Consider the following 25,373-nt stretch of genomic DNA (forward strand, 5'->3'; position numbering starts at 1 on the left):
TCTTTAGCTCAACAATCACCAGCTCCTTCCTGGATTAATTATGCCAACTAGCTCCTTATCAGTCTCTCTGCCTATGGACTTACTGCTTCTATTCAATCCAGGGATCTTACAAACTCATAGTTACCAAGTGATCGGTTCAAAGCACCTTCACCAGCTCCCCAGTGCACCCCAAACAGTCCGCACCCCTCAGCAAAGCACACGGGTCCTCTGTGCTGAGGCTCTGACTGCTCAACCCTCCACCTTCCTCTCCCCATGCCCAGTTCATACGTCAGCCTTCACCTTGCCCAGTTCTCCAACCTCAGAGCCCTTGCCTTTGCTATTCCCTCCACCCTTCACCTGGTGGTGAAGGTACCTCCCCACCCAGCAGGTCTCAGCCGGGGTCACCCTCCTCCCACCAGCTCCAGGGAGCCCCCAGAACCCTTGCCTGGCCAGACCGTCTCTCTCTGGGCCCCTGCAGCAACCTGTGTTAATGCCTTCGCACTTTTCACTGCAGTTACCCTAGGACAGGGAGCCTCATGTGGGCAGGAACCATGACCCGCCTATCACTGCACTCACAGCTTCCAGAACTGTGCTGGGAACTCAGAAGCCCTTGATAAGTGCTCACAGAATGAGTGAAAAAATGAACTAAAGAAACAGCTATCCCCGCGACCCGACCTCAGGGGCAATGTCCAGGGCAGACCGCATAATTTCATGCTTCAAAAAAACGCTGTCCTTTTCATTTTACAGAAGATGAAATTTGCCTATATTCTTTTCTGTAGCCGTAAGTTAATTGCAAACAAAATATTTTAACTAAGACATCACAAACCCAGATATTAGTAACATGCAATCATTTGAATATTAGCTGGAAAATGTTCTACTTAAGAAGTGGTATTAAAAGGTATAAAAAAAAAAGGGACAGTGTGTTTTTTAAATACAGGCATACCTCGTTTGATTGCGCTTCGCTTCACTGCACTTTGCAAATACTGTGTTTTTTAACAAATGGAAGACTTGTGGCACCCCTGCATTGAGCAGGTCCATCGGCACCATTTTTCCAACAGCGCCCACTCGCTTCATGTCTCTGTGTCACATTTTGGTAATTCTCAAAATATTTCAAACTTTTTCGTTACTCTCATGTTTACGTTATTCTGTGATGAGGGATCTTTGATGTTACGGCTGTAATGTGTTTTGGGGGCACCACGAACCACATCCATATGAGACAGCAAACTTAACTGATAAATAGTGTGTGTGTTCTGACTGCTCCACCATCTGGCTGTACCCCCAGCTCTCTCCTTGGGCCTCCCTAGTCCCTGAGACACAACACTATTGAAATCAGGCCAACTAACAACCCTACAATGGCCTCTAAGTGTCCAGGCAAAAGGAAGAGTCAATCAGTGTGGCAAATTTCAGTGTCGTCTTACTTTGAGATTGCCGTGGCCACCTCAACCTTCAACAACCACCACCCTGAGCAGTCAGCAGCCACCGACATCCAGGCCAGACCCTCCACCAGCACAAAGATGATGACCCGCTGAAGGCTCAGGTGACCGTGAGCATTTTTTAGCAATGAAGTATTTTTTAGTGAAGGTATGTACATTGCTTTCTTGGACATAATGTTATTGCTCATTTAACACACCGCAGTATAGTGTAAACATAACTTTTATATGCACTGGGAAACAAAAATTACGTGTGGCTCACTTTATTGCAATATAAGCTTTACTGTGGTGGTCTAGAACCAAACCCACAGTATCTCTGAGGTCTGCCTGCAAATGCAGGGAAAAAGAAGACAATCTAAGCGTGAGAGACACCCCCATCCGCATTCTCCTCAGTTTACCCCCAGCATGAGTGCAGTGATCCCTATACCTGATTCAAGCCTTGAAACCTCCCTCAGAGCCATGAGACCACATTCCCTAAGTATCCTGTAATTCTGACGTTTTACTCACATAAATTAGCCTTCTCCCAAATTAGTCTAGATTAAGAGTATTATTATCATATTTACCTTGAACCCTGTATTCAGATTATTAAATAAGATGGGAGGCTTTGACGTCTTGCAGTCTGGCTTATTAACTATTTCTGTAACCCTGAGGAGGTGTATTTTAAATTTCTATGATAGAAGGAAGTAAATAAAGGGTTAAAACATTTCCCGATTACCTGTTCCAGGCCAATCCATTACTCACATTAGTTTATTAAAGACACCACAAAATCAACTGAACTCTGCCAGGTGTTTGTTCATTTAGTCACAAGCTCTGGCTTGTTCGATGAGTGGGCGGGGGAGAAGACAAGGAAGGTGCCAGGCTGAATTCATACAGAGTGTGTCTGGAGATGTAATTCCAAATTAATTGTGGGCAAACAACGTTTAAGAATTGCAAGTCCAAGGACGGTGCGACCTTGGACACAATTCCTCCTGAGCTTCGGTTTCCTCGTCTGCACAGTTGGCAATGAGCTGGGTGACTATAGACCCCTTCCTATCTAATAGTCCATAGAATGCAGGAGCCCGGCCCCAGGGGTCCAGGTTTTACTTCGCCTGCCCTGGAACTGCTCTGGGAAAAAAGCAGGGGGGTGAGAGAAGCCCCTTCCCCTCAGCAGGGGACCTTCTGAATCCCTGTCAGTCTCCAGGATCCTAGGGCAAGGGGTTTGGCTCCAGGCCATGGGATGGGGGTTAAGAGTCCCATGAGTGCGGACAGTGTAGAGGAAGCAGGTAAAGACGTACCATCCAAGGCCAAACTAAACAAAAAAATGAACAAAACCCCCTGTAGGTCCCAAAATGATACAAAATTCCAAGGGTGAAGCCAAACCTGACTAGCCTTCACCCTGCTAGTCCTTGAAAGGCTGGGCAAATCAGAAAATCCCTCAGCGACATTTGTGTTCTGCTGTATACCAACCTATACAGCCTGTATACCAGGCTGTATATGCTAGTGCCAGAGACAAAAATAATTTTTAAAATTCAAAATAAATAAAGTGAAATATAAAACAAGAGCCCGCTCTTCAAGATGGTCACAATTCAGCCGTCAGCCACATGTGATCACGCAATACATCCCACATAGCCATCAGTGGCACACTGGATAAAAGTTCAGCCTCTGTGTCGCAGTTCCCCCTTTGGACAAAATGGGGATGATGATAACAGTATTTGTCCTTGAAGGCTGTGATTAAGTGAGTTGTCACACGTGAAGGGTTTAGAACATTGGCAAATGGTCACACTCTGAATTAGTTATCGTTAAGTCACCCTGTGCTCTGATGAGAGATGTAAGTTTTGGTAAAATGTTCTCAGGTATCCATTCATTTCTTTATTCATTTGCTGCCAAACCACAACTGTATGTTGAAGATCTACTACATGCCTGTGTGTACACTCGGTCCTGGGAACAAAACTAGGAATAATGACCCAGGGGCTCGAGGAGCTCCCCAGCCAGCAGGGAGAGTGGACATGTCTGCAGAGTTACACCACAATGCGGGACTGACTGTCCATGGGGAGAGAGACGCCCTGGGTAGGAGGGAAGACAGGGCCTAATGCGCCCTGCAGGAGGGCTTCTGGACCAGGTGAGCCTCACGGTGGGGAGAGCATGGGGGAGATTCATCATGTTCCGGAGCATAAGTCAAAGGTGAGGCGCCGGGAATTCCCTGGCGGTCCAGTGGTTGAGACTCTGCGCTTCCACTGCAGGGAGCGCAGGTTCGATCCCTGGTCGGGGAACCAAGATCTCACGTGCTGGGTGCGGCCAAAAAAAAAAGTGAGGTGCCAAGGGGCAAAGCTGGAGAGATGGAAAGTGCCCAGGACACGAAGAGCCTTGCTGAGCAGCTGGGGCTGCCGTTTGTAGGTGGCAAGACAGTCGCGTAATGGTTTTAAGCCACAGAGTGGTACGCGATCAGATTTTCATCTTTTAAGGAAATGTTGGCACTCATGTGGAATATAAACGGGAGAGGTGTCTGGGGAAGGGCTGTAGACGAGCAGGGATGCAGGCATGAGTGGCCAGCAGTGACAGACAGACGGAAGGGGGCATATCTGAGTCCCACTCAGAGGCAAGCCAGAGAAGGGGTCTGGGACCCACCGGCCCTGATTCCCTCAGGTGGGACCAGCAAGGGCAGGGCAGGTGAGGAGGGAAGGTTCCGGCACCCACACAGCCGAGGAGATGCCTGGGGGTGTCGCTCACGGCACCACCGGCCTGGGTCTCCTGAGACCATGTAACAGAAATCAAGAATTCGATTGTGAGGTGGAAATTCAGTGACGTGGGCATGGAACCCGGGACGATCTGGAATTGAGGCAGCTCAGACCTGCACTGGGAGCCACCGTCACATGGTCACAGCTGAAGCTGAGGGGGAGGCAACCCTGAGAAACCGGGTGAGCAGTGCTTTTTTTTTTTTTTTTTTTTGGTACGCGGGCCTCTCACTGTTACGGCCTCTCCCATTGCGAAGCACAGGCTCCGGACGCGCAGGCGCAGCGGCCCTGGCTCACGGGCCCAGCCGCTCCGCGGCATGTGGGATCTACCCGGACTAGGGCACGAACCCGCGTCCCCTGCATCGGCAGGCGGACTCTCAACCACTGCGCCACCAGAGAAGCCCAGCAGTGCTTCTTAATGGCTTCACAGACCCCTTCAGAAGTCAGAGATGTCCCAAAGAAAAATGTACCGCCAAAACCAAAATATTTTGTATACAATGGGAAATAGTCCAGAACTACCTGAAACAGAGTGGAGGACTTCAGCTGTTGACGAGAAAAGGCCGGCGGGCCCCTGGGGTGAATCAGCCCAGTAACTGTGGAGGAGGCCTTGTCTCGTAGGAAGTGACCTGCTCCCTAGGAAGGAGTCACCATCTTCAGGGGGCGCATCTACCTGGGGAAGGAAATGCACACACAGGCATGAGCTGGAACAAGGAACGTCAAGTCCCCGACCACCACACGGATCTCACAGGGTCCAACGAAACAAAACAGGCTTACAAAGGTGAGTCACCTGTTTAAAGAGCACGTGTTCCACAGTCCTTTGAGAAAATCAAGTCAGGGGTGAAGAATACGGAGGCTGACAACCCCTAGTTTTGTTTTGTTTTAAATTTTTATTGGCGTAAAGTTGCTTTACAATGTTGTGTTAGTTTCTGCTGTACAGCAAAGTACATCAGCTCTACGTAAACATATATCGCCTCTTTTGCATTTCCTTTCCATGTAGGTCAGCATAGAGCACTGAGTAGAGCTCCCTGTGCTATCCAGTAGGCTCTCATTAGTTATCTATTTTATACGTAGTATCTATAGCATCTATATGACAACCTCTAGTTCATTTTGATTAAACGCACACACCTGGCACTTTGCTGCACACAGGGATGAGTCAAACCACCTCTTAACGCACCTGGCCACTTAACGCACCTGGAGAATAATGCTCAGGGAAACACACCAGATGCCAGGAAAACCTTCCAGGCCCTGTTTAGTAACAGTCATCCCCTCAGAATCTTCACTCTTCCTTTGCACCAAGCATATTAACACACTGGCATTCCAAATTACATAACTTAAGATAACTTCTAAAAAGCTGAGCTGGGAATGCCCTACTGTGATATCCTCTAGAAGTTTCACCATTCATTCCCTGGTTTTGCAGCTTCCTTTTAGTGTTTTGGAGTGTCATATTTTTTTCTCAGGTCTGAATCATTTCCTTAGGCCTCTGAGAAGCTTATAAGGCCTTTTAATGCCCAGTGGATAAAACAGCCTAATTCAACGCCAAACATTCTTCTTAGACTAAATGTGCTAATTGCCACCCTTGTTATTCACTTTGGACTTAAGAGAAAGTACAGGGCGTCCCATCAGGGTGTCAGAGCTCACCATCATGAATCATAACAGGACACAAGATCAAAGACAAGCCTCCCAGATATTCCCGTCTGCAGGCCCAGCAAAGGGCCCTCCCCACCTCTAGCCGTGTGGCCCAGAATGACCGCAGCTGATGGCAGTCCCGTGGACGACGTCTGGGAGAAATTAACAGACTGGGGGAGGGGTGGATGGGCAAGCGGACCAGATTTGTTTGGAAGGTCCAGGAAACCTTCTGCAGGGAAGGACACCCCACAGCCCTCTAACCCCTTTCCTGCCTCGATGCAGCGATGCCTATGCCACGTATGAAGTTTCCCAGACTTGCTAACATCCTCTCCACAGCAGCTTCCAGCTGATGCGCAGGGGTGCAGCAGTGCACTGAGGTACCCCGCTGCCCGACCCAGGGCCGTCGTGGGGGGCCTAGGTCAACAGGCCTCGGCTACTCACCCCACCTCCAGCAGCCTGGCCCGCTCACGACAGTGCACCGTGGAGTGGAAACACGAGGCGCGACTTTCTACGACGCTCGCTGCAAAAGTGAGCCCTTGTGAGCGCCCCAAGCCCAGCTCCCATTGCCTTTTGGTGATACCGTTTGGAAACTAGTACATCACAGCATGCCTATGTGGTACATGGAACATACATAGAAAGCTAGTGGCTTATTAAAGACAAAGCAAAAGTACAAATGTGAGGCACAGAGCCATTTCCTCCTAGACCCAGAATGAGAAACTTCAACGTGAGCTCATTTATAAGAACAGAGATTAAGCATCAGAATTTACAGTGAGTGTATTGGCCCCAACCAAAGCCCCCCTTCCGGGAAGGACTGACTTTATCCATAGCGCCTTCCTGTCACTGCAAGAAGTTCCACACCCAGTGCAGACAAAGGAAAAGAGACATGGGGGTGGGGTGCTGTCCTAAGAACCCGAGGGATTTCCACAAGTCCCAGAGCCCCCGTGAAGGGCGGGGCAGGGCATGTGCTCCTAGTTCGTGGCCACAGAGCATCTAGTAAGGCCTTCCTATTCTTGAGGAATTTCCTTCTTGTTTCTAAGGAATTTCCTTCGTGTTTCTGAGGAATTCCCCCTCTCTGTGACTCTTGCCTTCCAGGACAGAAGCCACGCAGAGGACTGAGGTGGCGCACAGCAGATGCACTCCAGATGCATGAAGACACACTGCTGCGTGGGCCCAGGGTCCGGGCTGCACCGTCCCACACAGGGTCTACGGGGGGCAGTGCCCAGTGGGGCTTGAGCAGTTCTATCTACAGTAACCTCCAAGCCTGACTCCCCGGCCTGCCCCCAGCTCCATCCCGTACTGTGAGGGCCCTGAGTGTGCATACAGGCAGACATCCTCCCGTCTGGCCCTGGCCACTCTGCAGACCAGGGAGGCCCTCAGGCGGTGGAGTCCCCAGTGGACAACCCAGGAAAGAGGGTTGCACACGCCCTGGAATCCAAGTCCAGGTTATCTGGGCAGGGAATTCCAGGGCTCTTGGGCCCCTGGACCATCCTCTTGGCCCTACAGACTCCTAGCCATGCCGAGGCCAGCAGCCGGCTCTGAGAAACAGAACAGAACCCTCCAAAGTACAGGGCCTGGGTGGGACCTCTCCTGCCAGGTCTAAGGGAAGTTTCTGGAGAAACCCAAGGAGAGACATGACAACACTAGGGGCCCCATCCTCTTCCAGGGACCTTAAGTAGCAGAGCCCCGCCTCCTAAATACAAAAGGAAATCCTAACGGTACTTTCCACGTTTCCACCTCACGCCTACTCACTCTCCACACTGAGCGCCGCGTAAAGACACGGACGGCATTATTTCCTACAACTTCTCATCCCAAACATTAATCAACGTGGCCTCCATGTATATCGGACATCATGGGAAAATATTCAGAGAATGACGTTCCAACTGATTCACCTATAACTAAGAAGGCACAGTGGATGAGCCCATGGGGAAAGCAAGGGCTGTAAGGCAGGTTCTTCAGCTCGTGAAATGGCACCACCCACATGTTCTATTGAAAATCAGTGGAGACGTGCACAGGGAATGGATGACGGTATTAAAATGAAGTTCATGATTATGATGTTCACCTGTTACAGCATTCAACCAGCTATAAAACAGTCGATATTATTCAGACCAAAAATGTCAGTTTTCGGAACTCATAAAGCCAGGGAACTACACGATGGTGGGAAATACTTTAGAATTCTGTGCTTACACAAGTCCTTGTGTTTTTAAACTAGAGCCATGAATACCTGCCCAGAGAAGCTGCAGACGGCCAGGGATCTCAGAGCCCGTCTTCCAGGGGTAAGGATTCTCCCTGAAGCTTTTCTAGGGGGAGCTATCATTTTTATATTAGAGGATGCAGGGCTATGTCATGAAGAGGAAAGAAAGGTCTCCAAGAGATAAAACATGAGGCAAAGAACTCTCTCTTAAGGTGATACTGTGGAGTGCTGGGTTGAGCGTCTACTCTTCGCTTCCCAAGAGGAGCATTTTGGAGGTAAACTCGGCGAGGCACTATCTTACGGAAGCACCACGGTCATCTCCATTCCGTCCCAACCACGAGAAACAGAAGCACTGGGGTCCCACAGACTCACACCCACCAGCCCAGACACACAGAGCAGCCCAGCCCCAAGGATGGACGGGGCCCCAGGACGGCTCCATACGGGGAAGGAGAACGTGAACGTGACCACCTGGTGGTCGCCACGGTGTGCCCCCTGACATGACATGATGACTGTTCCCATTCTGCAGAGATGAAAAACACACAGACATCCTAAACCCTGACTATGTGGTCGGCATGACTGTCACGGATCTTCCCCCGAGAAAAAGCTTTCCACGACTCTGAGCATACAAAACCACTCCCACCACAGAGGGAAAAGGAACACTTATCCTCTCAAAAAATCCAAAAAACCCTGAAATGTTGGTGATTTTCCTCTCGGGGGACAGATCCAAAAGCCTAGCTCACAGAACTATTTGACTTATTTACCCAAACGGGGCAAGGAAAGTTGCTTTTTTTTTTTTTTTCATCATAAGGGTATCACATACAGGACATGAAGATAAAGTAAAAATAGCCACAGAGGTTTCTGGTGTTGCTAGGAAATCTAAGCTATTCAGCTCTTACACGGCTCAAAGCCACCAGATTGGTGGTGTCACGTGGGTTTTAAGGGCAAAGGGGAAAATGAGGCAGAGAGGGAGTGATCACCATCACAAGAGGGCTACAGACAGGAGTGGGCTTGACCGCTAGGCTGGAGTTTGACAAGGTCTCCACTTTGCCTTCCTTGGGCTCCTGGACAAGAGAAACCAGACCCGGTGATGGGAGTGACTCTGGTCTCCACCCCTGGTGACCTTTTAAGCGCACTGCCTTGCCCCTTCCAGAATCTCACCCTGAAGCACAGCCCCAGCGCAGACACTTGCCAAAGGCTCTGAACTGAGTCCGGCCACACAGGACTTGCAAAAAGTCAACTGTGAGAGACAGAATGCCCCGAGCACTGCCTTCTCGTCGGCTGAGAAGTCCTACTTCTCAGAGTGGCGACTACAGGTGAGTCTCAGAGGACCAGACAGTCTCTACAAGAATCTTCCAGTGTTTTCACTCTTTTGGGGTTTTCTTAATTGAAGTAAAGCACGCATATGATGAAACACACAAATCTTAAGTGTACAATTCCAGAAACTGTGCCAACTGTATATACCAGGAGCACCTCCACTGGGATATAGACCGTTTCCATCCCTCCTAAAGTTCCCGGGTACCTCTAAGCACTCACCCCACCCCCCCACCCTGCTGCATGCGGCCCTCACCGGTCTGATTTCTATCACCTCCTCCGCGACCCTCTGACGGTTCACGCGCATGCCCCCACTGGCCAGCTCACACCTGCTACTGTGAGTGCCCTGCTATTTCAGGGTGCACACCTGCATTGGCGTTTTCATCGCTTACCACCTAGTGATGCAGTGAAAGCAGTGGTTCTCCATGGGGCCAGCATTTCCCCTGAGGGAGCACATTTTGCAAATGTGGGGAAGGGGACCCTTTGGGTAGCCATTTAGTGGCGGAGACAATGGACGCTACACATCGGGAACGGCCCTACCCAGCGAAGACCTGTCCCTCATCCTCCTTGGCTTCCAGGGTCCTGCAGACATTCGTGGCGACAGCAGCATCGTTTACCGCTTTGGGGGCCTAGCACCCCACTCCACGCTCCACTTAGATAATATATATTTTGTTGGCACAGTTGCATCCCCCTGAATTTTCCGGGGGATGCAACCACTGTGATAACAGAGGGAGGACTGGCCTTTGACCTCCACTTAGACCTTGATCAGGAGTCAGACCTCATCATGGGCAGCGCCCCATGTCCTCACGCTCGGTCTGCATAAAGCACCACTGACCCCACAAGTCCTGGTGGGGCTCTGCCCAAGCATTCGCACACCAGAACACACCATTTTAACCCAAATTACTTTACTTATTCTTTACATCTACTGTTATATTGATTATTTGGAAATTATGTTGTAGGTAAGTTTGACTGTATCATTTTGGAATTGTAAAAAGGGTGTTTACCGTGTTCGCATTCAGAGGGGGTGCTGGGTTTCGAATGAGGTGACAAGCACTGGTCTAAAGTGACAGCATCCGGTATTTGTTTCTCTTTCTGACTTACTTCACTCTGTACAACAGACTCTAGGTCCATCCCCTACAAATAACTCAATTTCGTTTCTTTTTATGGCTGAGTAATATTCCATCGTATATATGTGCCACGTCTCCTTTATCCATTCGTCTGTCGATGGACACTTAGGTATGCTAGCACATATATATGGAATCTAAGGGAAAAAAAGGTCATGAAGAACCTAGGGGTAAGACGGGAATAAAGACGCAGACATAGGGAATGGACTTGAAGATATGGGGAGGGAGAAGGGGAAGCTGAGATGAAGTGAGAGAGTGGCATGGACATATATACACTACCAAACATAAAACAGCTAGCTAGTGGGAAGCAGCCGCATAGCACAGGGAGATCAGCTTGGTGGTTTGTGACCACCTGGAGGGGTGGGAGGGAGGGAGATGCAAGAGGGAAGAGGTATGGGGACATATGTATAACTGATTCACTTTGTTATAAAGCAGAAACTAACACACCATCGTAAAGCAACTTACTCCAATAACGATGTTAAAAATATATATATATAAAAATAAAGCGACAGCAGCTAACTCTGAATTTGACTCTTGGTCAGGAGCCATCGGCTGTATTTTCAGGGATCCATGCGTTCTCTGGTTCGGGAAGCCAGAGGCGCAGAGCCCGGCGTGCCAAGATGCTCCTCCACCCCCATCGACGGCACCCTGAGTCCCGCTGAAATGCACCCAACTGCACTTTTAGCGGGGGTCGCTCAAGAGATGCCCTGAAACTCGCTCTTTGTACCTCTTAAATGGGGACCTTCAGGAGAGAGTTCCCTCTTCTCTCTACCAGGAATGCTTTTGCATCCCCTGAGGACTTCCTTTTCATCTCGAAGACACGTGCAGCTGTTCTCTGCCAGGTGTCCCCACTCCCACTGCCTGCAGGAAAGTGTGTTGTTGCTGTCGGCCTTGGCTACTCGCTAGAACCACCCTGGGGGCTTTAGAAACACCAGGGCCCGGGCGCACCCCGAGATGCTCGTTAGTTTGCTCTGCCGTCGGTCCGGCAGCAGTGGGAGGGCCCTGGGGGGTGCAGAGGAGCCAGCAGGGACGGGCACTGTGCTTTCCTCTGCCCCTGCAGCCCCGCTTGGGTCACCTTACAAGATACACAACTACTACGTATAAAACAGTTAAACAACAAGGAGAGGGAACAATATTCAATATCTTGTAATAACCCATAATGGGAAATAATATGAAAAAGAATATCTATATATATGAATAACGGAATCACTTTGCTATACACCTGAATTATTGTAAGTCAACTCCAATAAAAACAAGCACATAGGTCATCCAGCTTTACCTTTTATACATTTCTAGACTCCTCTTTGTCTCCATTCTTGTTTTACTTTCTTCCCACTGTTAACTCATAGCATCTTACAAATCCTTTCCAGAACAGGTAGGAATGAAAAACTTGTCTGTTACTCTGCCGCACGCATAAAAGAGAGGCCAGCGCCGAATCCAAAGGTACACCGGCGACCCGCAGCCTCGAGGAACCCAGCCCCTTCCCACACTTAGGGAGATCACTCTGCAAGCCCCCGCGCGCCACGGCCAGGAGGCTGCAGCAGCGCTGCCTGGGGCCCCGGCAGGCAATGGGGCGGGTGGGTGCAGAGAGGGAGCAAAGCTGCTGACAGTGCAGATCCTGTCGGCCCACCTAACCTCCAAGGGAGGAAGACGCAAGCAAGTTTGACAGCAGCAAATGGGGAGCATCATGGGGCAGAGCCCCTGATGACTTCTGTCCTTCAAAGCGGCAAGTGCACACTGAGTCCATCACGTACCACAGTAATAATAACCTCTGCTTTCCCCTACCCGCTATGCTATGGTAGCTTCACTGCAATTGTCCAGCTTCGCCACTTGGATCAATGACATGTTCTCTCCACAACCTCTCTACCTACGTCCAGGTGGACACACCTCCCACCGATGCATCCCAGTCACAGGCTCTCCATCTGTCCTGGTCCAAGGCCATGGCTGAGCCAGAGTATATCAACCGACGTCCTGCCTGAGGGCAGTCCGTTTCCCCACACTTTGTCCAAGGGGGCAAAGTTCCAAGAACCTCATTATGCAGAGAGACCTCCAAGGTCCTGTGACTTCACCCAGAGGACTCCCATCCATTAGAGGACAGGAATTTGCATCTATCTTGTTCACTGCTCTATCCTCAGTACATGGAACGGTCCCCGGCACACAGTAGACCTCCGATAAACATTTGTTAAGTGAATCTAAAATTGAATAGTGTTTCACCAACAGTGAAGGAATTACTCAAGATGCTGCGTGTTTCAGAGCCATAAAAGAAAGCCCACAAAGGGCCCCGCAGAGCCTATTAGAAACAGGGAGGGTTTTTCCTGCCTCTGCCACGTTCACGTGAGAATTCAGGTCAATCATTCCTGGAACCGCAGGGAGGCCCCCTGAGGACATTCAGGTGCGCGAGATGCTCCACACACAGCAGAATGGCACCCAGCCAAACAAGACACAATAAATCAGGGCTCCCACACAACGGCCACACCCCTTCTCCATCAAATCCCATCCCAAAGGCCCCACGTTTCTGTCTAGCACAAAACTTAAGGTAGGATACGAATACAGAACATTAAATGAAATACTAACTAGGATATACTAGATAAGAAACTGAAAGGAGTCCAGAGAGAAGAAGATGCCTGGAGCTGCATAGCAGACTGGGTGGGGAAATGGTAGCCGCCTTCCCCAGCACCACCCGTAGTTCTCCTCATTTTCTTAACGGTCCCAGAGTCCCATTTTGCACATCCACCTTCCAGACGCCCTGGAAGGTAGGACCACTGGGAACGATCACGCCATAAAGTAGAAGCCATAGGGTGTGGAGTCCAGAGGCCTCTGTCTCCTTCCAGATGCCAGCCCTCCAACAAGTTAACCACCCTGTTTAAGCTTCTGCTTCCTCCGCCGGAGCATGAGGGTGATAACTGCATGTCTCTCACAAGACTGCTGGGAGGACAGAAGAGCAGAAAGTGTAAAGGGGCTTCGAGGAGGCTCCCAAACCCGGAGGCTCCTAGCAGAGAGCGGACCTGCAGGCCCCAGATGTGCTGGTTTCTGCTTCAGGCAGAGCAGCCAAGCCCCCTGGGGGCTGCAGCCGGGCGTCCCCCCAGTTCTATCCTCCGGGTCAGGCGAGGCCACACTGGATTCCCACCCACTGGCTAGATGTGAGCTCAGAAATGGGATCTCCCTATTCACCAGTTAGACCCCAGTTCTATCTATTTCCACATCTGTCTTTTAAGTAAATCTAAAAGAACCGTACAGTGTGTGACCACACTGAGCGGATGTGACCCCCCAGGCGTGCAAGAAGAAAGTGGTGCGGTTTAGAAGCTTCTGGAGTCCCGCAGGTCTCGACTGGAATCGTCATTCTGTGGCGCTATATTCGCTCCAAGCCCCGGGTTCTTCCTATTTAAAAAGTGGAGGGTTGACACCTAGAATTCAGGTTTGTGTCAGGAACTTTATACACGTGTATATACATATAATAGTTCCAGACACATGCAGATGTGCAAATGTACCTAAACACATACAAAGACATCTAGTGTAACTACTTTTTCATTAAATAAATGTGAACTATTAAAACAAATAATTACTAACCTAATTTTAAACCTTCTATTTGGGGCACCTTATAAATAATATATATGGATAAAATGGACAACGTGCTAAACTAGGAAGTGTCAAATAACTACTCCATGCCATGCTACTTTCAGGATTGGTCCATATCTTTTTAAAGCTCCCTTCCTATGTAATAATGTACCTTTTCAAACTTGTCTTTACATTAGAAACTTACTTAGGGTGTTGGTAACACAAATCAAATACAAAATACTTTCAAATAAAAAGATCTGAAGTCAAAAAAAAGTGTAAAGGGCCTTATAAACTGTAAAGGGCCGGACGTGCCTGTTGTGAAGGAGTGTCTTCCTGGTGTCCGTAGCTACACCACCCAGCATCATCCTTCATCTGAAGGGGCCACAAGGTACCCTTCCCCACTGTGTTTAGGGAATTCATACCTTATCTTCTTGAGAAGACAACACTTTTGACCCTAAACCCCAAAGAGGGCCACTCCCAAATCAGTTGAATTTGGCCGGATTAAAACGCCTGGATGCAATTTACAGACACACCCTAGAACAACCCTCCAGAAAGATTGCCAAGTTCCCCAAAGACAGATTTGAACAACTTTTACTCCCGCTTCACACAGGAATAAAAACAAACCCCCCCCCCCAAAAAATAAAAATAAACCCACAAATCAAACTACCATCACCTTCTTACACAACAAACTGACAACCAAGAGTAACAGAAAGGACGCTTTCTGCGCGCTGCACAGGGAAAGGGGACTCCGCGAAGGTGCCAAGGCCACAGTCGCTCCCCCCGCCCCCCCGCAAACCCTACCCGCCTGAATTCCGGCCCCGCGCCCCAGCGTCCTCCTACCTGGGCGCCCCGCGGGCGGCGAGCGGGGAGGCCGGCCGGGCGGGGGCACCCTGGGAGCCGGGCGAGAATCACATCCCCGCGCTCCGGGCCGGGCTGTGCGCCCCAACCGGCTCCGCCCTCGCGCCCGGGAAGCGCGGGCGCGGCTCTGGCTCCGGCTCGGGCTCGGGCTCCGCGGGGGCGGACGGCTCCCACCCCGCCCCACTCGGGAGACGGGAAGACCGCCAGCCCCTTCCGGTGCCCCTGGCGTCCCCGCGAGGGGCCCCGGACGGCTGTTGCGCGCTCCCCCCGGACTGAGATGGAGCGACTCACCGAGACCTCGCCAGTCGGTTGCCCCCCTCCACGGCGGGGTCCCTGGGCACGACTTCTAACGGAGCTGCCGACCCGCCGGGCTCCCAGGCTCCAGCGACACTCACACTTCTGTCCCCGAGCCTGACCGGCGGCCAGCCTCCGGAGCTTTGTGAACTTGGTCGAGTCGGAACTTCTGCGAACCTCCGTTTCCTCTTCTGCGAAAGGGATTTTAACAGCATGCACCTCGTGCAGCGGTTGGGGCTATTAAAGGATTTAATGCTGTAAACCTGGGCCAGGCGCGGAGTTGATACTACACGAATCACCTGCTACTTTTATTGTTACAGTTAAGCGCCTGAATGGGCAAGCAGCAGTGCAAGTGGTACAGTCTTGATACCAGACTTATTGGCCAGACCTCGTGTGCTTTTAAGCTTAAAACCTACTTACCCCACCGGTTCGTTTTGAACTCAGAGGAATGCAGTGAATGGGTCACACCTAGACCTCGGGGGGGGGGGGGGGTGGAGGGGAGGATGCTGGGGTCCTGGCAGCGCGCGCTTGGCTCCAAGCGGCCCTTCCCCTTCCAGGCCGTACCTCCAGCAAGTGACTGGACCCCAGCTTGTTTTGAGAACCACCTAGGCCATCCTTCCAGGAGACACTGAGTAAATGATGATTGTTTCCTTTCTAATAGAACACACCACCCCTTCCTGTATCCCTTCCAGGCTGGGCAGGCACTCCTTTCCCTAACCCATCCCTTGATATCCAAGAAACTCAAGAATTGAGATAACCTGGGCCTCAGCTACCCCAGATAATTCTGCGATGGAAAAAAGCATAAACGATACAGCAGCAACAGCGCCTCTGCCCTAATGCTGCCTTGCGACCTCTCGAATGATGACATTTTCTCACTTTTTATTTTAGCTGGTCCTAGAACATGTATGGTTCCTTTTTCTCAGAGGAACTGGTTCACATCTGGGGCTGGTGACATAGTATTATGAGAACTCATCACATGTCCCATCTCTTAGTTTATTCCTGTTTAGGTGGCCGTTCTCTAAACCTGGCCCACATGTTAGAATCACCGAGGGCATCTGGACCTCCCAACGCTCAGATCAGTCCCTTCAGAAACTCTGCAGCCGAGGCCCAAACCTCAGGGTTTTTAAACCTCCCAGATGATTCCAACGCGCACGCAGGATTGTGAACAAGTGTGCGTCCAAGCTCCTACAGTGATGCCCTCCCTCCGTATCCTCCACCTGAAAATACTTCAGTGAGTGTGTCCGAGTGGCAATGAATGAAACTAACACAGTTCGACACCGCAGAACTATCTCACAAGCGATAAACTGTCTTACTCGTTATACAATGAAGATTTCTGAATAGTTCACAAGTAGAAAGAAAAATTGATTTGTGCAATAATGTAGAAGTAAAAAATTATACTTTCCTTTTATTTTTCTTTTATGTTCTCGATGCTTCCCACCTACCCCTACCCCAGCTGTTCCACTAGACACCGGGGCCCCTAAACCCAGGTGGGACCCTCAAACACACCCCCGTTATAGGGATGGGATCTGAAGACCTGACCTTCCCACCTATAGCCACTGCTCTACTGGGACCATGAATTCATCTCCTCCCTCACAAAGCGATGCTGACCACCTTCCCTGGATTCTCCTCCCTCTGCTTCCTCTCCTAGGTAACAGGTGTGTCCACCTGCCTCACTCCACCCTGGGTTGGAGGGTCTTCACGGGGTGGAGACTGTCACCCTACATCACTCTCTGCTCTGGTCTCAGCACCGCACAAGTGCTCTGGGTGCGGGCGTGTGCTTCAGTTCAGAGACCACTTCATGAACATGAGGACAGGTGTGTTCGACAAAACCGTACGAGGAACAGAAATAACACCCAGAGCCTCGGGACCCCTCCTGGAGTGTGTGTCCCTCACTACCCTCCCACCTCTGAAACTTATCCTTTGGGAGACCTGACCGTCTGCCACCCCGGGCCACCTTCCTTAAGAGAGACCATATCCCTGAGGATTTTCAGCCTCTCCCCGACCTGTCAAGCTGCTCAGATCACATGACCCTCCTTGGAGGAATAGCTAATATGCACACGAAATAGCACCCCACTGACCAGTACAGCATGCTCTGGTGATCTGAAACACAAGGCATTCCCCACGGCCTATGAGGCATGACGCTTTGAAGGACTGTCCATTATAAACATTCCCACTAGCTTTGGCAGCTTTAAAGAGGGAGCATTTGTGTGATTGTTTCCTTGAATCCCCAAAGCCAAAGTGCTGGAGAACTCTGAGCCTTGAGTTTATATCATAAACCATCAAGTTCAGAAGGATGTACGGTCATGTCAAGAATGAAAGGTATTTTTCCCACCCAAAGAAGCAGAGTTAACCAGCAGGTGAGAAGGAAAGCAGAGGGGAGACCCCTGGTGTTTACTGACCCTGGAAGGTCGCTGAGAGGGGGTCCAGCACCCCCATTCTCCACCACCGCCAAACAAGAGACACCCTAGCCTCCTCCCAAGAGAAGAGACTGAGGGGACCCTGGAAGAGAGAGGCATCCCTGGGCTCCCCTTGGCGTAGCCCTGGACACCGCCCATGTCATGGCAAAGTCCGGGGTCCAGCATGGCCTGTTCCGAGGGGCAGCCCGACAGCGGAACTGCCCGAACCTGGGGCCAGGCTGCCTCACTAAGTCCAGTGTATCCTCGAATGTTCAGAGTCCCAGACCCTCCAAGGGGGCTTCAGACGGACTGAGATGAGCCGTTGCAGTTGGGGACCAGTAGGGCAAGCAGGATCTCAGCTGAGGGCTGTAAGTCCAGAGGACTGGCCAGCAGGCAGAAGCCGTATCCAGATGCCAGGACAAGCCTCAAGCAGTCCATACCTCCATCTCCACCACCCCTGAAGAGCCCCAGTTACTGTCCAGAGAAAAAAAAGCCACTTGAAGAGGGAAAATTCTGAATAGATTGTGCTGTTTCCCCAAAGAGACGGAGCCTTGACCCAGCAGAGACTAAACAACTCTGCATTGGCAAGATTTTCTTCTGGCCTCAGATGCAAATGAGGATTCATGAGCTAAGTTGACTTCAGTTGTGGGAAATTTTTTTTTCAATTACATTTGCGCCTCTGTGACTCTGGCTACGCCTATCTTTTTGTTATTTATGGAACTGCCAGTAACTGCTCACAGAACCACAGCGTTCCCTGAGATAGATTTAAAAACCACTGTCCTAGATGGACTTCCTTCTATGGTCTAGTTTTTTGCTCCTTTCACACATTTTCCATCCACTGAGCTCCAAATAATCACTTTTTAAACCTATGTCTCTTTCCATGTAATACTTCGCAGTTTTAATCGTTCTCTATGCAGTCTTGTGTGGGCTTCTGTGATCATCTTTCTGCCCAAGTTCCTCTGATTTTGTAAGACCTCTACCAATCAGACAGCCACGTGTGAACTAGAGAGGAGAGCTGGGGAGAAAGTATAAACTATCATAAGACTTCCACAGACAATAAACTATTTCTTAACCTCTTTTATGAAGAAGAAAAGATAGACATTGCCCTGCCAAGCCTTAGTTCCAACTACAGCTTTCATCTTGTTCAATGAAGGCAAATGACCACAGAGGCTCCTTGTACCCGGTTTTTCCCATGTTAACACAGAAAGTGCACAGCAAGTTCCAGAGGCTGGTAGACTTAGTAACTTCCAAGAACTGTTAGTAACCTAACAGAACCAGACTGGCAGGCCTTTTCTTTTCTACCAGCTGTCTTTGATTTGATGATTGCTTCAAAACAGAACACTGAAGGCACCAATGACCAAATCATCCATCCCCATCCAAAAGGCAGCCATTACCAGCTTCCCACGTCATCCAAGCAGGGCCAATTGAAACCTTTGTGCTTAGTCAGGTGCAAGCTATGTAACAAAAGTACTGCTTTCCTTAAACACAGTTTTAAATCTAACAGTCTTTCCTGGTAATTCTACGTGGTCCCACCACCATTGGTGCTCTGCAAATTTCTATAATTCATCCCTAAATTTTGTCACTTTCCCTCTTCCCCAAGCACCTTCCAAAATCCAGATTTTCATGTTGCAGCCTCTCAACTCTGATACTTCCTGAATATAACTGCCAATTTCATTTCTCTAAGTGGTTTCCTTTTAATAGGATCGCTATCGTACATTAAAGATGGCTGCAAATTCTTCACTCCTCTAATTAAGGGGCGAAGTCAGAGTCCCTCCCCTTGACTCTGGCCCCCCCGAACCAGTGACTTAACCAATGCCAACCAATAGGATAAGGTGGAATTGAAATTTCTGAGGCAAGAGCATCAAACACCTTTCAGCTTCTCTCTGGGACTCTTGGAGCACTCACTCCTGGCGCCCAAAGCTACCTGGTAAGAAGTATGACTCTCCTGAGACGGCCACACTATTAGAAACACTAAGCTTCATAAAGGCCACATGGACGCACCCCAGTCCACAGCTCCGGCTGACAGCCAGAACCCACCCCAGCCATGGGAGCGCCATCTTGGATGTTAAGCCAGTAACCCTAGTCAGCTGCTCTCTGACTGCATCCATAGGAAAGGCCCCAAAGGAGAACCACCCAGCTGAGTCCCATCAACCCACAGAACCGTGAGAGATAATAACACGCTGTTGTTTAAGTCACTGAGTTTGTAGCACAATAACAGACAGGCAAAGCAATAACCACACTCAGGAATGTGTTATGATTCTCCATGGCCCATCCTGCACCATGTAGAGTCAGCCCAGCATGCAAAGTCTCCATGAATTAAAATGATGCCTATCTCCCTTCTCCAGCCTCACCTCTGAACACTACCCAGTTACAGGGTTCCTTAAGATGATGACTGTCTCACCAGCAAATAAAGGAAAAATGAGAGTTACGAGATAGTCAAATAGGTTTAGCTTTACCTATACCATCTTGGGTAAAAGAGGTAACCATGTACTTTGCAAATGCTAACTGCAAGAATGATTTAGTTTCTAGTGTTGTCCTTTAATGGTTTTCCAAGAAATAGTGTGACCCGTGGGAAGTAAGCCTCTGCCAGCAAAGGTACTTGCAAGAGTGAGAGCAGGCCACGACTTCTGACAGTAGAAGCAGAAAGAAAATCTGGGCAGACTCAGGAGCGCCAGAGCTGTTGAACCATTTCTCTAATATCCAAAGATTGTATTAACACTCACCTATTCATTGCTCTTGTCTTTCCTCAGAACAAACAATTTGGCAATAACCCGGCAGCTGGTGAGCTACTCCAATAATAATCACTGTTCCCCTGAGGCAGGAGGAGAGCTGTGTCCAAGGGGTGGGAGAAGAGGCCCTGGTACCACTGATTCCTTCTTTGCCTCTTGCGTCCTTACTAGTAAGTCACTGAATTGAGAGCCTTGATGGTGGATGCTGAGCTATCCCAACTCTGGGATGGTTAGACCCGCTGATGAGCTCAGCCTATGGTCAAGAACATAGCTGGTACTGTCCTCGGAGGAGGCCAATGTCACTGAGCCTTGAGTCTTTCTGAGAGTGACAGTGGTAGAAGCCTACGATCCCAATCTCCCAATCACGGCATAAAAGATGCAGGATCCAGACTTGGTACCAGTCCTGGGCAGGAGACACAGAAGATCCCTTGAGTGTGACTTCTGCATGGGCTCTCAGGACTAAAGATTCCCTCTCGTATTCCTCTAGATCTGTGCTATCCAATACGTGTAGCCTCTAGAAACATGAAGCTGTTTTAATAGTTAAAAATTGAATAACATTAAAAATCCAGTTGCCCAGATGTACTAGCCACATTTCAGGAGCTCAGTAGCCTCACATCATTAGTGTCTGCCATATTGAACAGCACAGTCATAGAACGTTCCCATCTCTGCAAAATATTCCATTGGACATTGCTGCTCTAAAGCCTAGACAATTCAAGGCCTCTGGAATAGGGGCTCCTTCTCTGGCCCGCTGGTTTTCATCCAAAATAGACAATCTGCTCATTTTAAATCTATACCTGAGCAAGAAACCTCTTCATACGTCCGTCTTTCCTCTCAATCAGCCAGGTCATCATTTAGACTGCCTTTCATGGCTCAGCTCAACCCTACCTCTTCACACCTTCCCTCTATATTTCATGTTCTCAGTTTGTATACTGTTATAACTACATGACATTCACCAATATAATGCTTTGCCCATAATCATTTCCAATCTATATTTTTTTATTTCTCTAGTAAATATAAGTATTTTTTAATTTCTCTAGTAAATATAAGATTTTATATTTACTAGAGAAATAAAAAATACAAAACCATGTATTTTGTGGGGGAGGAAGGGAATCCCTCCACCCCCTGTCCCAAAACACTCACATCAACCATAGCAATACCCTGAATGTCAGAAGTAGTCAACAGACCAGCTAAGGAGGAGGGTGGAGAGTTTTTATAGCAAGTATCACTCCATACTTCTACTGCCCCGCAATGAATTCTAGCAGAGGCAACACTGTAGTCCCTACTCACAGGATCATAAAATCAGCAGAACATTTATTACCTTTCAATTTAAAATAAAAAGGCCAAAGATTTTAAATGCAAGTATGCTAGTAAACGAAATTGAAAAGTCTTACCACACTCTATATTTTTGTCATTCCTTTCTGTTATTCTCTAAGAAATAATAATCACTTACAGTGCTTTCCTGTTGCTTTGACATATTAACCATGTGTTTATCAAGTAACTTGGTGTTGCCCAACTCAACCTGGCCATGGGAATAATGACACAGAGAAACAGTCTGAGAGAAGGTGCCCACCTAGAACCCAGGCTTTCCTAAGAGCAGGAAGAAGGGGTCCCAGGGCATCCTGTTTTGAATGCAGAGGAAAGCCCTAAGTTTCCTGGGATGAGAGTTTTCTTTCCCCATGCTGTTTCATGAAAAGGAAAGCATCTCAGGAATGAACTGGTGATGGCTGGAAAAGGATCAAGTGCTTTTTCTGCTTTCCCTGCTCCATGTATAGAAGAAGTGAGCTACGTACCTGAAAGACCCGGGAAAAGCCAGTGATTTGGGAAAGATCTTGAAAAAGTCTCTGCAGAGAGAGCGGCATAAGCCAGGGAGGGCAGGGAGCAGGGACAGAAGACAAGAGCAGTGCCTCGCCCACCATGGGCTCAAGGGAAGGACAGCCTCCCACGGCTACCACCTCACATGCTGGTCTTGTAAGTCTTCTATTTTATCTCAAAGTTTTCATACTGTTGATCCTACTGTAGAGGGTATTGCTTTTAAATGCCAATCCTGGATCTTCAACGCTAGTGTATGGAAATACAACTGATATTTGTACATCGATCTTGTGGCCCACAGAACTCGCTTATTAGTTCTAGTAGATTTTAAAATAGATTCCATAGGCTTTTCTATATAGACCACCATGGTATCTGCAAATATAGTTTTACTTCTTCTTTTCCAGTCTGGATGCCTTTTGTTTCTTTTACTTGACCTTTTACATCCTTTAGTACAATGTTGAATAGAAATGAGGGAAGTGGATATTCTTGCTTTGTTCCTGATCTTAGGGGAAAGCTTTCAGTATTCTACCATCAGGTATGATGTTAACTACAGATCTTCCATAGATGCCCTTCATCAGGCTGAGGAAGTATACTTGTATTCCTCATTTTTGGATAATTTTTATCAGGAATAGACATTGGGTTTTGTTAAATGATTTCTATGCATCTGTTGAGATGATATATGGTTTTTCTATTTTAGTTTTATTAATATGGTGAATTACATTTCTTGATCTTCCAATACTAAGCCAACCTTGCATTCCTGGGATAAAGCCTGCTTGGCCATGGTGTATTAGCCTTTTTATACATTGTTGGATTAGATTTTATTTTGTTTAAAACTTTTATATCTGTGTTCATGAGGAATATTGATCTATAGCTCTCTTTTCTTGTGCTGGTATATTTTTTAAGGTGTTTTTATTTTTTAACATCTTTATTGGAGTATAATTGCTTTACAATGTTGTGTTAGTTTCTGCTGTATAACAAAGTGAATCAGATATACATATACATATATCTGCATATCCCCTCCCTCTTGCGTCTCCCTCCCACCCCTCTAGGTGGGCACAAAGCACCGAGCTGATCTCCCTGTGCGATGCGGCTGCTTCCCACTAGCTATCTATTTTACATTTGGTAGTGTATATATGTCCAAGTCACTCTCTCACTTCGGTTTTGATTCCAAAGTAATACTAGCTTCTTAGAGTTGGGACGAACTTGTGAGTTGGGAAATATTTACTCCCCTTCAATTTTTTGGAAGAGTTTATGCAGAACTGATATTATTTCTTCCTAACGTGTTTGGTAGAATTTACCAGGGAAATTATTTAAACCTCAAGTTTTCTACGTGGAAAGATTTCTAACTGCAAATTCAATTTCTTTAATAGATAGAGGGCTATTCAAGTTATCTCCTGCTTCTTGAGTGAGGTTGGTAGTTTGTGTCATTCAAAGAATTTGTCCATTTCATCTAAGTGTCAATATTTTTTGCATAATTTTGTTCCTAATATTTTATTATCATTTTAATATTTTTACTGTAGTGCAGTGATATCACCTAATTTCTGCTATTGATATTTCTGTCTTCTATCTTTTATTCTTAATCATTCTGGCTAGAGCTTTATCAGTTTTACTGATCTCAAAGTATTAGCTTTAGTATCATTGATTTTCTCTACTGTATTTCTGTTTTCTACTTAATTGCTTTCTGCTTTGTTCTTTATTATTTCTTATCTTCTGCTCGCTTTGGGTGTAATGTTTCTTCTTCTAGTTCCTGAAAGTGGAAGCTGAAGTTATGATTTGACACTTCTCTGTTTTTTTTTTTTTTTTTTTTTTTTTTTTTTGCTGTACATGGCCTCACTGCTGTGGCCTCTCCCGTTATGGAGCACAGGCTCCGGACATGCAGGCTGAGCGGCCACGGCTCATGGGCCCAGCCACTCCGCGGCATGTGGGATCTTCCCGGACCGGGGCACAAACCCGCGTCCCCTGCGTCGGCAGGCGGACTCCCAACCACTGCGCCACCAGGGAAGCCCCCTCTTCTTTTTTAAATAGACATTTTGTGATGAAAATTTCTCTTTACGATACTACATTTCCATTTCTCCCTGCCTGGCCTTTGTGCTATTTTTGTCACTCATTTTGCTTTTACATATGTTATAAACCTTGCACTGTACTATTATTATTTTGTTTAAACAGTCCATTTTCTTCTAAAGAAGTTTAAGTAATAATTCCATTGCCATTTCCCATGGTCTTTATTCCTCTGAATAGATCCATATCTCTATCTATCATCATTTTCTTTCTGCCTAAAGGATTTCCTTTAATGTTTCTGTAGTTCAGATCTTCTGGTGATGAATTCAGCCTTTTATGTTCGAAACAGTTTAACTTTGTTTTTGAAAGATAATTTCAGTGTGTATAGAATTCTACATTGACAGGGTTTTTGTTTTTTTTTTTCCTTTCAGTACTTTATAAATAAGGCTCCAAAGTCTGCTAGTCTGCATGGTTTCTGTAAGAAATCTGCCATTTTGTCGTCCTCATTCCTCTGCAAGTGTGTTTATTCTCTGGCTTTTATTAAGATTTTAATAAAATTTAATTAATTTTAATTTAATCTTTAATCTTTTATTAAGATTTTATTCTTTATCACTGGCTTTAAGCAATTTGGTTACCATGAAACGCTATTTTTGTGTTTGTTGGGGTTCTTGGATCTATGGGTTTATCATTTTCATCTAATTTGGAAACATTCTGGTCACTAATTTCAAATATTTCGTCTGTTACTCCCTTCCTTTGGGGGACTTCAGTTACATGTGTATTTGGCTCCTTGAAACTGTTCCAAGTTCACTGATGCTCTGTTCTTTTGTTTGTTTGTTTCCCCTCTGTTTCACTTTGATAGTTTCTATTGCTGTGTCTTTAAATGTATTCATCTATTCTCTTCAGTGTCTAACCTGCAGTTAATCTCATCCAGTATATTTTCGTCTCAGACATGGTAGCTTTCATCTCTAGAAGTTAGAGGTGGGTCTTTCTTTCTCATATCTTCCAATCCACTACTTACTTCTTCGAACATATGGAATACAGTTATAAAAAGCGGCTTTAAGGTCCTCGTCTGCTAATTCTAACACCTGTGTTAGTTCTTAGCTGGTTTTGATTGACTGATCTCTCTCCTCATTATTTTCCTACTTCTTTGTATACCTGGTGAATTTTTTTTATTGGATGCCAAACATTCTGGATTTTGACTTGCTGGACGCTGGGTATTTTTGTGTTCTGGGATGCATTTGAGTTCTTGGAAATGTTTGATGATTTTGGGGTGCTGCTTTGTGCCTTGTTAGGCAGGGGCACAGCAGCATTGGGTCTAGGGTTCATTTTGCCCCACTGCTGAAGCATGATCCTTCTTAGTCC

The 25,373-nt window shown here is 47.7% G+C and overlaps 1 protein-coding gene across 5 annotated transcripts in view; it reads right to left on the bottom strand.

The window, feature by feature from the left end:
- The window catches only part of IL1R1 (interleukin 1 receptor type 1), an 87,837-nt gene that overhangs the window by 31,003 nt on the left and 31,461 nt on the right, over positions 1-25,373 (bottom strand). For 4 of the 5 annotated variants that reach the window (XM_079940946.1, XM_079940944.1, XM_079940945.1 and 1 more), the window contains one exon: positions 4,640-4,790. The gene's annotated coding sequence lies outside the window, so the exon portion shown is untranslated. Of the gene's footprint in view, positions 1-4,639; positions 4,791-25,373 lie in introns of those variants that run through there. The other variant, XM_079940948.1, reaches the window with a different exon arrangement.

The sequence above is a fragment of the Stenella coeruleoalba genome, assembly GCF_951394435.1.
Source record: "Stenella coeruleoalba genome assembly, chromosome: 13".
Taxonomy (NCBI): Eukaryota; Metazoa; Chordata; class Mammalia; order Artiodactyla; family Delphinidae; genus Stenella; species Stenella coeruleoalba.